Here is a 9063-nt window from a genome sequence, read left to right on the forward strand (position 1 = left end):
AGCTTTCTTCCTTGAGGCTTTCTTGGTCTTCATTTTATTACACATTTTGCCTCATAGTCTGTTGTATCTTCAAAAATCAGATAGTTTTTCCAAAGACTTTTTTCCCTCTTATTGATAAAGATCTTGCAGGCTTTAAGGGATGATTTCAGCATGCCCTTCAAGCTGGATTTTAGCTGTTTGTTTGCCACAAGCAAGCAAGGTCCCCTCCAAGGATCAAGAGAACATCTGTACTGTTTTACTGTTCATCTCCGTGCTGATGAACCCTTATGAAGAGACCTACAGCCCAGGTGGCTGCTCCGAGAGCGAAGCCCTGGGTCTCTTTTCTGGCCATGCCTGGATCCCAGCATAGGCAGAATCATCCTGCTTCCAAATACAGCATCTATGCAAACCACAGGGACCATTGAGAAGAGTGGGCATTACAACAGCCTGATACATGCCAGACTTTTTGACTGGGGACGCCCTGCTCAGAAGTCACAAGTTAAACATGAGAGCAGATCTATAGGACAGAAAAGACTGTAGCCTGCCAAGAGAAGACAAATACCTACTGAGTAATTGGGGAAAGGAGGGAATGTCCTTCTACAGTCAGTGATCTGAGGGTTACATCTCCATTAATTCCCTGCCATTTCCAACAGGAAAATCAGAATGTTTACAAAGAAGAAAGACAAAGGTTTTCTCTGCCTCTAAGCTTAATGGAAAATTTTGATCCCATGGTTTGTTCACTGAGGACTTTCCCCTGTGTCCAGGTAGGACTCAAGGCTCTAAGGGAGCAGGTTGCCTTGTTTTCACCTCTCCCACAGATCAGCCAGCTCCACTTCTTTCCTCAAGTTGCTGCTCACAGAACAGGGGACAGATATGGATTTGAGTGACTGTGAAATAATTGTTTGCTTTCTAGTTAAGTTTTCTTTTTAATTAACTTAGGCTTGAAGAATAAAATTAAATCAGCTTTAGTATTTAAGGCATGTAAATTTCTTCTAAAATGTGAATAAATTACAGAAAAATAAGGTATAGAAACAAATTAATAAAAATAAAAATATTTTCCCTGAGCCAAGACTTTGCTCCTTTGCTTTGAGGAGTGTGTGGCTTTTGCTGCTGAGGAGGAAAGCCCTGAAAAATGGTACTTAGGAGCACAGGAGCCCTGATTCAGGCATAGGCACTGTGATGCCATGAGCCTCAGTGCTAATGCCTTTCATGCTTAGCAGGTGCCTGTAACATCTGTAACAAAACAAGCCCTGATAAAGTAGCCTTATATCTGAATCCAAGGTATATTATATTCATAAACAATTTCCATCCTTCCCTCTACTTCTCCCTTTTGAAACAGAATAATGTACTACTAAAAATAGGATTTCTGCTTTCCAGTCGAGAACATAAATAGTGAGAAAATAGTCTCTTTTGTTACCTGAGCCTCACAGAAATGCAAACAGAGAAGAAGGAGCAAACATAAAACCTATTTCTAAGGTGTTCTGGAGTAATGGATCAGCCTCTGATGTTCAGATACACATCAGTAAATCCAGACTTTGATCTACAAAAACACTTATGTACTTGCATAACTTCAAGTATATGAGTAGCCTATTCACTTGAGATTAGCATGTGGTCAGGTGCTTTTCTGGACTGTGGCTTTTAAAAGGAGTGTAAGGATTAGTTATATTTGTTGTATTGTGGGAAGGAGTACAAGGAAGGAAGGAAGGAAGGAAGGAAGGAAGGAAGGGAGGAAGAAAGGAAGGGAGGAAGGAAGGAAGGAAGGAAGGAAGGGAGGGAGGGAGGGAGGGAGGGAGGAAGGAAGGAAGGAAGGAAGGAAGGAAGGAAGGAACGAAGGAAGGAAGGAAGGAAGCCTGGCTTAGGTTAGAAAACAACAAACCCAAACTGAGCATCACAGGAGGAGATGAGTATCCACTGCTTCTGCTTGAGACCAAAGAGAAATATACAATACTTGCAGAAATGATTCAACAACCTTTGGCCTTACATCAAAATAACTGCATTGAAAAATTGAGGAAATTTATAATTTTTAGAGAAAAAAGAGGATGCCACCTGAGAACTTGTAGCTTCAGGACTCTGTAGGATCAGTTTTACTCACATATCTTTGGTTTGCCATTCTCATTCAGACTCCCTGTTGGAAATCCTATCCCTTTTAGCCTTCCGATGACCCAGTTGCATAAGATGCAGCTCTTTGCTTTGGACAAAACATGCTGAGCTCATTTAAAGGGAAGGTCTGAGCTTATTATTATTATTATTATTTTTATTTTATTTGAACAGATTAGGCATGCTCAGCTCATATGCTCAGCTTATAGGTTATGCATAACTGACATAAGCACACTGAGCACTCAATTGGCACACTGGAAGCAGAGATGTCTATGCACAAACTGCCCATGGGTAAGGATATAGGAGTTTCATGTTATACGGTTAATTAGGCAGGGTCAGGGGACATTCCCAGGCACTGGAGCTTGATTATTTATACTATGAAATTGTTAGGATGATGGCTGGCATGTTTTTGGCAAAGACACGAACACTGCCAGCTGACACACTGCCAAGTAATTCCCAAGAACAGCATGGGGAAGGAGCCCTCCTCCATAGGCAGTTTGCATTCAGCCACCATGTTCTGGAAGGCACGTTAACTCAATAGTACGGACACAGACTGTTCTGCATCAGCTTGCCTCAGTGCCAGCAAATGTTCCTGGGCACGCTTAATTTACTAATGCAGATGTAGCCATAGGTCCTATTCATGGGCACAGTGCTGATTCAGTTGACTTACCAGTCTATTAAAATCTAGATAGAGCTTGATTCATTGTAAGCAAAATAAATACTTGGAAATGCAGTAGAGGTGAAACCAACGGGAGCCTGGGAAAAAGTGCAGATGCAACAGGATCTGATTTGAGCATAAACAGTAATAAAAATACACTGGCAATAGATGTAAGGTCACCTAAGGAAACAAACTGAGAGTGTTGAGCTGGCACAAGAAAATAATTAATGTTGGTGAGCCTTAGCATTAATGAAGTCTGATTGTAACGATTTATGTTTCTCGGTTGATTGACTTTGGTATTTAAGGAGCTTTTGACTAAAGCTTATTTCTGCTTGAGATACATTTTCATATGGTCTCTCTTCTGCTTGGATTCTCTGAAGTCTGACCACACATGTATGTATAATGCACCTTTCCTTCAGTCAAGTGACTTAGAAGGTCTTTCTGTATGTGGCGACTTGATTTATTGAAGCTTTTAGGAACTTGGTTGTCTTTTGGACTTCTACCTCTCTGCCAGAATCAGTCAACAGGTTCAAAATTTAGACGAGTACAAGCCTGAGAGCTGACTGCAGAAGCCTTGTTTCCATAGGAAACGGGGCTGCAGATCTGTGGTGCATTAGGATACCGGTCATGCACTCAGCATGGAAACAAAGAGACAGCAAGAAAACTCAAGTGGGGAGTATGTCAAAAACAATACATGACAATTTAGCTAACAACATTCATTAATACATGTGTTTTTTAAAGTTAAGACAATTAACTAATTTCAAATCACTATTTCCTCATTTTCTAATTCATTAATCCCTAGGAGAAGCACCCACACTGTTCAAAATATACCTCTGAATATACTGCTGAGTTCTTGAAAGGAGTTATTTTCAGCAACACCAGAAAAATAAAAAGATCTGGAGGAATTGTAAAAAATGGATTAAAGTGAACAGAAATAATTTATCAACTGCAGACATACAGGAATGGAAAAGGCTGACTACAAAAGATTCCACAAAAAATAGAGTAAAATAAAATAAAATAAAAATTAAGTACAGCTACTTTACACTAACAATACATTTGTGTATATTTGTCAGTGTTTTAGACAAGTTGCTTACCTGCCTGTTGGTACAACAAGGTATTACATGACATAAGGAATATCAGGCAGACTGCTGCATTGGAAATATGCATAATATTTTTCAGGTCAGACATCTAACAGGGCTGAATTCCTCTCATTTAAATTGGCATGAATCAGGAATAGCTTAGTCTAATTTCAGTATTTCAAAGCCTGAAGTAGTAGGAAGAAAATCATCATGCTACATGTTTAGGGGTAACTTACAAGCTTGGCTGGTGCTTCTGTGCAAGAAATGAATAGGTGAACAACAGGCCTTAAATGTGTTCCTTGGGAAAGATGTACATCTGCCTTACCCAAACCCTTCTAATATAACTTTATATATGCTTTCTAAAATCAGTTTCTTATTTCTATATATTAATTTCTAATTCCCCTACTTAATTTTTCCCAACATTAGGTTTCCCATTTGTACTGAAATAAGAATGATATGCCTGTCAGAGTACTGTTGTCCCTTACTGTTTTACATTAGAGAAGTAAATTGCTTATTGGAGGCTACTCAAGAAGTTATCGGAAGAACTTAAAGTCAAACTCAGGCTTTATGCTTAGTCTGTTAGAACCTGCTGACTTTAATAGCATTTCTCCCAGCTAAGGAGTTAACCTCCTGACTTCTGACAGTGGAGGCAGGGGCCGATCTCAGGCTGTTCTCTGTGTAGACACAGATCACTTAACCTCTGCAGTCTCAGTTTCTTACACTTTAAGGCTGAATTATAATAAAATTAACATGGATATTTATGTTTATTTGGCCTTTTGATGAGATGAAACACAACTTAGTGTCTGAAGAACCCTCAGACGAAGATAGCAGTTATAGAAGCCCTCTGCTCCTCCAGACCGAGGCCTGGGTTACTCTAGCACTCCCGGGCTTATGCTCAGCCTGGTCAGACTTGTGCAGGCTGCTGCCCTACACCACCTGAGAGGCCTGAGGCAGCAATGTATTGGCCCTGTGTGTATAATATCATAGCATTTCTCAGACTGTGGAATATATCCCATGTGGTGGGACAGATCAAGTCAAACTGCAGTTGTTTCTCTGCAATGTGACCTTGCCACTAGGGACTGACTATGAGTATACTGGGCAAGAAAACTAAACCTCCTGAAACAGCAGTGTCCCCCCTCTCAGCAAGGCACCTTTCCTTCCACACACAGTGCTGACACTTCCTTCATCCATCAATGACCAGTTTAACTCACTGAGCAGGCAGAAAATTATTCACTCTTTTATACTGGGTTAGTTTCCCAGAGGTTGACTTGTCAGTTTATTTAAGGTGAGATGAGAATTAGAACGAGCAAAAGGGGAGTAAGGGGATCCTGGTAGCCTGGAGGAGAATAGCAGGACTGACCCTTGGATGGTAGGGAGGACTTGTTCATGCAGCTCTCCTCATGGTGAGACTTGGACTGGTGTCACCTGGACGGCAGAGAGATGGAAATAGTGAAAGCAGCAGGAAGACTGAGAGAAGAAAGGAAGTCTCATCAAGACTAAAATAAGAAGGATGAACTGGAAGGAAGACGGAAGCCAAGGGGAAACAGATTGAGAGTTGCAGGAGTTCAGTGCCAGCAGATGTTCCAAATTGGATGGGCTGAGGGAGCTCCATAGGGAAACAAGGGCTGAAAGGGAAATACATGGGAGAACGGCAGGATCCCAGAGGGAATTGCTGCCAGGTTAGAAAAGGGAGGAGGCTGTGCTGACAGGCTCTTCTTAAGCTGCTTTTCTCCTGTTCAGTTAGTCTGATTTGTTTATTTCACCTCCAAATTTTTCAAGCCATTCTGTCATGAAATATAAAACAGAGAAAAGGAATAAGCTTGCAACAGACCTGCATGTTTGACCCTCAGCTCAGGATATATGCAGGTAACAGCAGTTGCACTTGTGCATCTATCACCTCACAGTTGTTTCATTATCTGTGAATAGGTACCAGTATATCATAGGGAAAATACCAGGGATTTCTTAATCCTGGAAAAACACTAGGTGAAGAACCAGACCAGTCAGACCCTTCAGTAACCTCTGAGTATGTAAAGCCCTGTGAATGGAAGCTGTGCAGCAGCCTTCAGCCACTCCACACAACAGTAAGACCAGAGGAAAGGAACTTCATTTGCTTCCAAAGCATCAAGGCTGGTGCAATGCATATTTAGGGAAAGGAAATGTACTTCCCTGTCTTTGCTTCACTGTCAAATCTGCAGATTGTGCAAGGCACACACTCGCTGATTGCCCTCTCCCGCACAGTGTAGAGGCTGGAGGCTTCCTCTACATGGAGGTTTTCATTCATCGAACTCCATCTGGTTTTATGTGATAATTTTAATTTCCCATGCACAAACCAGGCAGATATGAGTAAAGAAAGATGTAGAAACCAAAGATTTTGGAAGAAAAACCAGGTAGCAAAATCACGATTCTTCTTGACTTCAAATACAAATTTAGAATCAGTATTCTAAACTAAAATTCATCAATTACCTTGAAGTATTTACTTCAATAAATTTATCAATTATCTTGAAGTATGTCTTCTATGAGACATACATTACATAGCTCAAAGATAGCTCATAGTTACAAAAATATTGTAGAGAGTTTAGCTTTAAATCCTCTCTAAATTAAGAGAGACAGAGAAATATATACTCTTTTTTTCTCTCTTCTCGGCTCACCTTTATTCTTGGGTCTTAAACTGGAACAAATTTTCCCATTCTTGATACCTGGCACAACTTGTATTGTACTATCATTTCATGTTAAGAAAGAGCTCTAGGCACAGAACTTCCCATGTTAGTTGTATTAACTGTATTTTACAGACTGAGAAAGATGAGACGAGAGATAATTTAAAATGACATGAAAACTAGTAAAAAAAAAATGTAAATTTTATTTGAAAATAAAATATAATTATTTTTTTCCGTTAGTGAGATAGTGAGCTCATCCTAGTAAAACAGGTAGTGTGGAATTTATTTCCTCCTTGTGGCAGCAGACACCTGTGTTACAGACAATGTTGAATTATGTTCAAATTCTGCCTGAAGAACAGAAACAGAGAGAAAGAACTGGGATCAAAGCAACTTAGGTTATTCAGACCCCCCAGATTTACACATTCTTAAAACATGGCTGAAGTTGACATTTCTCTTGAGGTTTTTTCATTTACAGGGCAGATAGAGGCCAGGCAGATACTAATTTTCACAACACTACAGGGAAATCATGGTCAACTACATCTTCTATGAGTAGTTTCTCTAACGAATTACCCACAAACATATTTTCATTCCTCAGCAGTCCATATCTCTTGTGCCCATGACATGAATCTCAGATTCCATCACTTTCATGATTTTAAATGAGTGTTCACATGGCTATTCACATTCTAGAATTGGAGTCAATAACTCCAACTTTACTGCATCCCATTTGAAAATCAAACTCTGTTGAACTCTAGGAGTCTCAAGACAAGGCATCTTCTTTGTGATTTTCATTCTGGAACAGGAGTAAAAACAAGGATGCTGTTCCATCAAAGTAAAAACATTTGAGGATGACATTGTTCTTGTGGATAAGACAATCAAGAGGTCTGACTTTGCCACAGATTCTTTAAATGCCCTTGAAAAATGCCACAAGTATGTGTGAGCCTTCATTTTCCATTGCTAAAGAAAGAATGATATTACTTTATTTCTCCCTTTCTTTACTTTTCTGGCCTACTTTGAATATAAATCATGAAGAAGTAGGAACTGCCTTATGAAATCAAACACATCAAACACAATACTTTCCCTCTGGCAGTGACTAAGAGAGGATCTTCAGAAGACTGTGCAAGATACTCCAGGGAAAGGAACAGTAGCATAATCCACCTTTATGAAAGACTCACTCTAATCCCTAGAAATTAGAGATTGACCTAAACCATGAAGCATGAAGTTTTCTATCTGGACAAATTTATTTTAGCTATTACAAGCTGTTATCGTTATTCATATCCATACCAAATCCCCTTCTAAATGCTGCTAAATAATGTGGAAATGCATTCTGTTGAATGATTCTTAATGTCTGTTTGAATTATATCTATGCTATGGGGTATAATTTGGCTGGAGCTTTCAGTTATTCCCATAAAGATAAATGGTGGTAGAGAAACAAATATGTGGAGGAGGGGGGAAAGATGTGTGCTTCATATAGCTTTAAACTTCCTTTCCTTTGTATGTTGGCAAGTATTTCACAAACGAAAATGTTGAGTTATGCATTTTGCAGTGGAGTTCTTTGCTAAACTATATCAAACAAATGAGTCTGCTCTTTTGTATCCTCTTTCTAATTTGAGATGACTCCAAGGCAGCTTTGCTTTCAGAAAAACAGGAAGTTTGGGGATTCCTTCCTCCAGATTTAATGTTTTTCAGTTTATAAAGCAATCTGGATGAAGCAAATGACACCAATATCTCCCTATGTGATTTTCCTCTGCATTCATTTGGCTTGGGAGGGGCAGTGCCAGGACCCCTAATTAATTTCCTTGAACATGGAACTGTGACTTGGGTATATATCTGGGTACAAACCCCAGGTGGGAAGGGTGAGCCTTTTCAAACCTTTACTTTCCTTCAGGCAGTGTTAAGCAGACTGAAGCCTCATTTTCTTTCAAGAATTGAGCCTCTTCAAACAGCTGCTTGTGTGTGTCACATCAGTTCTTTTTTTTTTTTTTTTTTTTTTTCATCCTGCCCCCCAGAAGAAGCCAGGCATAGGTTTACCTGCTGGGGAAGGCAGGCTGCATCAGGGTGCTGGGGGCCTGTGGGAGCAGGGGGATGCTCTCCCCCCTGGCACATGCCATGATAAAGAAAAGCAATTTCAATCCACAGCATCAGGCTTACAAAATAAATAGCTCTGCTCCACCCTAGATAATTTGCAGGGTTTTAAATTGAATCCTCTTAAAAGGAAATGCTCACATCCAAGAAAAGGGCAGCAAAGTGAGGCTGCTGGACTGAGGGAATTGCCAGCCTTGCTTACTAGTACCGCAGGGCAGAGATAAACTTTAAATGGATTCAGCAATCAAAATAAGGGCCATGCAAAAGCTCCACTGACAGAGGGACAGTTTCTTGCATCCTTTTATTGAGCATTCATGCAGGTCCCAATTTATTCCTCATTACACCATCTGCAAGAGGATGAACTGGAGGAGCAGCAGCAGCCTGGCCATGCCTCTCGTGCCCTCAGAACTGCAGACGGGGTCCAGCTCTGGAGCTCTGCATCACTGAGGTGGTGCAGACATGGATGCCACCCTAAAAACAGATCTGCTGGGGCTCCTTGCTACTAGCCATGGGC

The sequence above is a fragment of the Anser anser genome (assembly GCF_964211835.1).
Source record: "Anser anser genome assembly, chromosome: 2".
NCBI lineage: Eukaryota > Metazoa > Chordata > Aves > Anseriformes > Anatidae > Anser > Anser anser.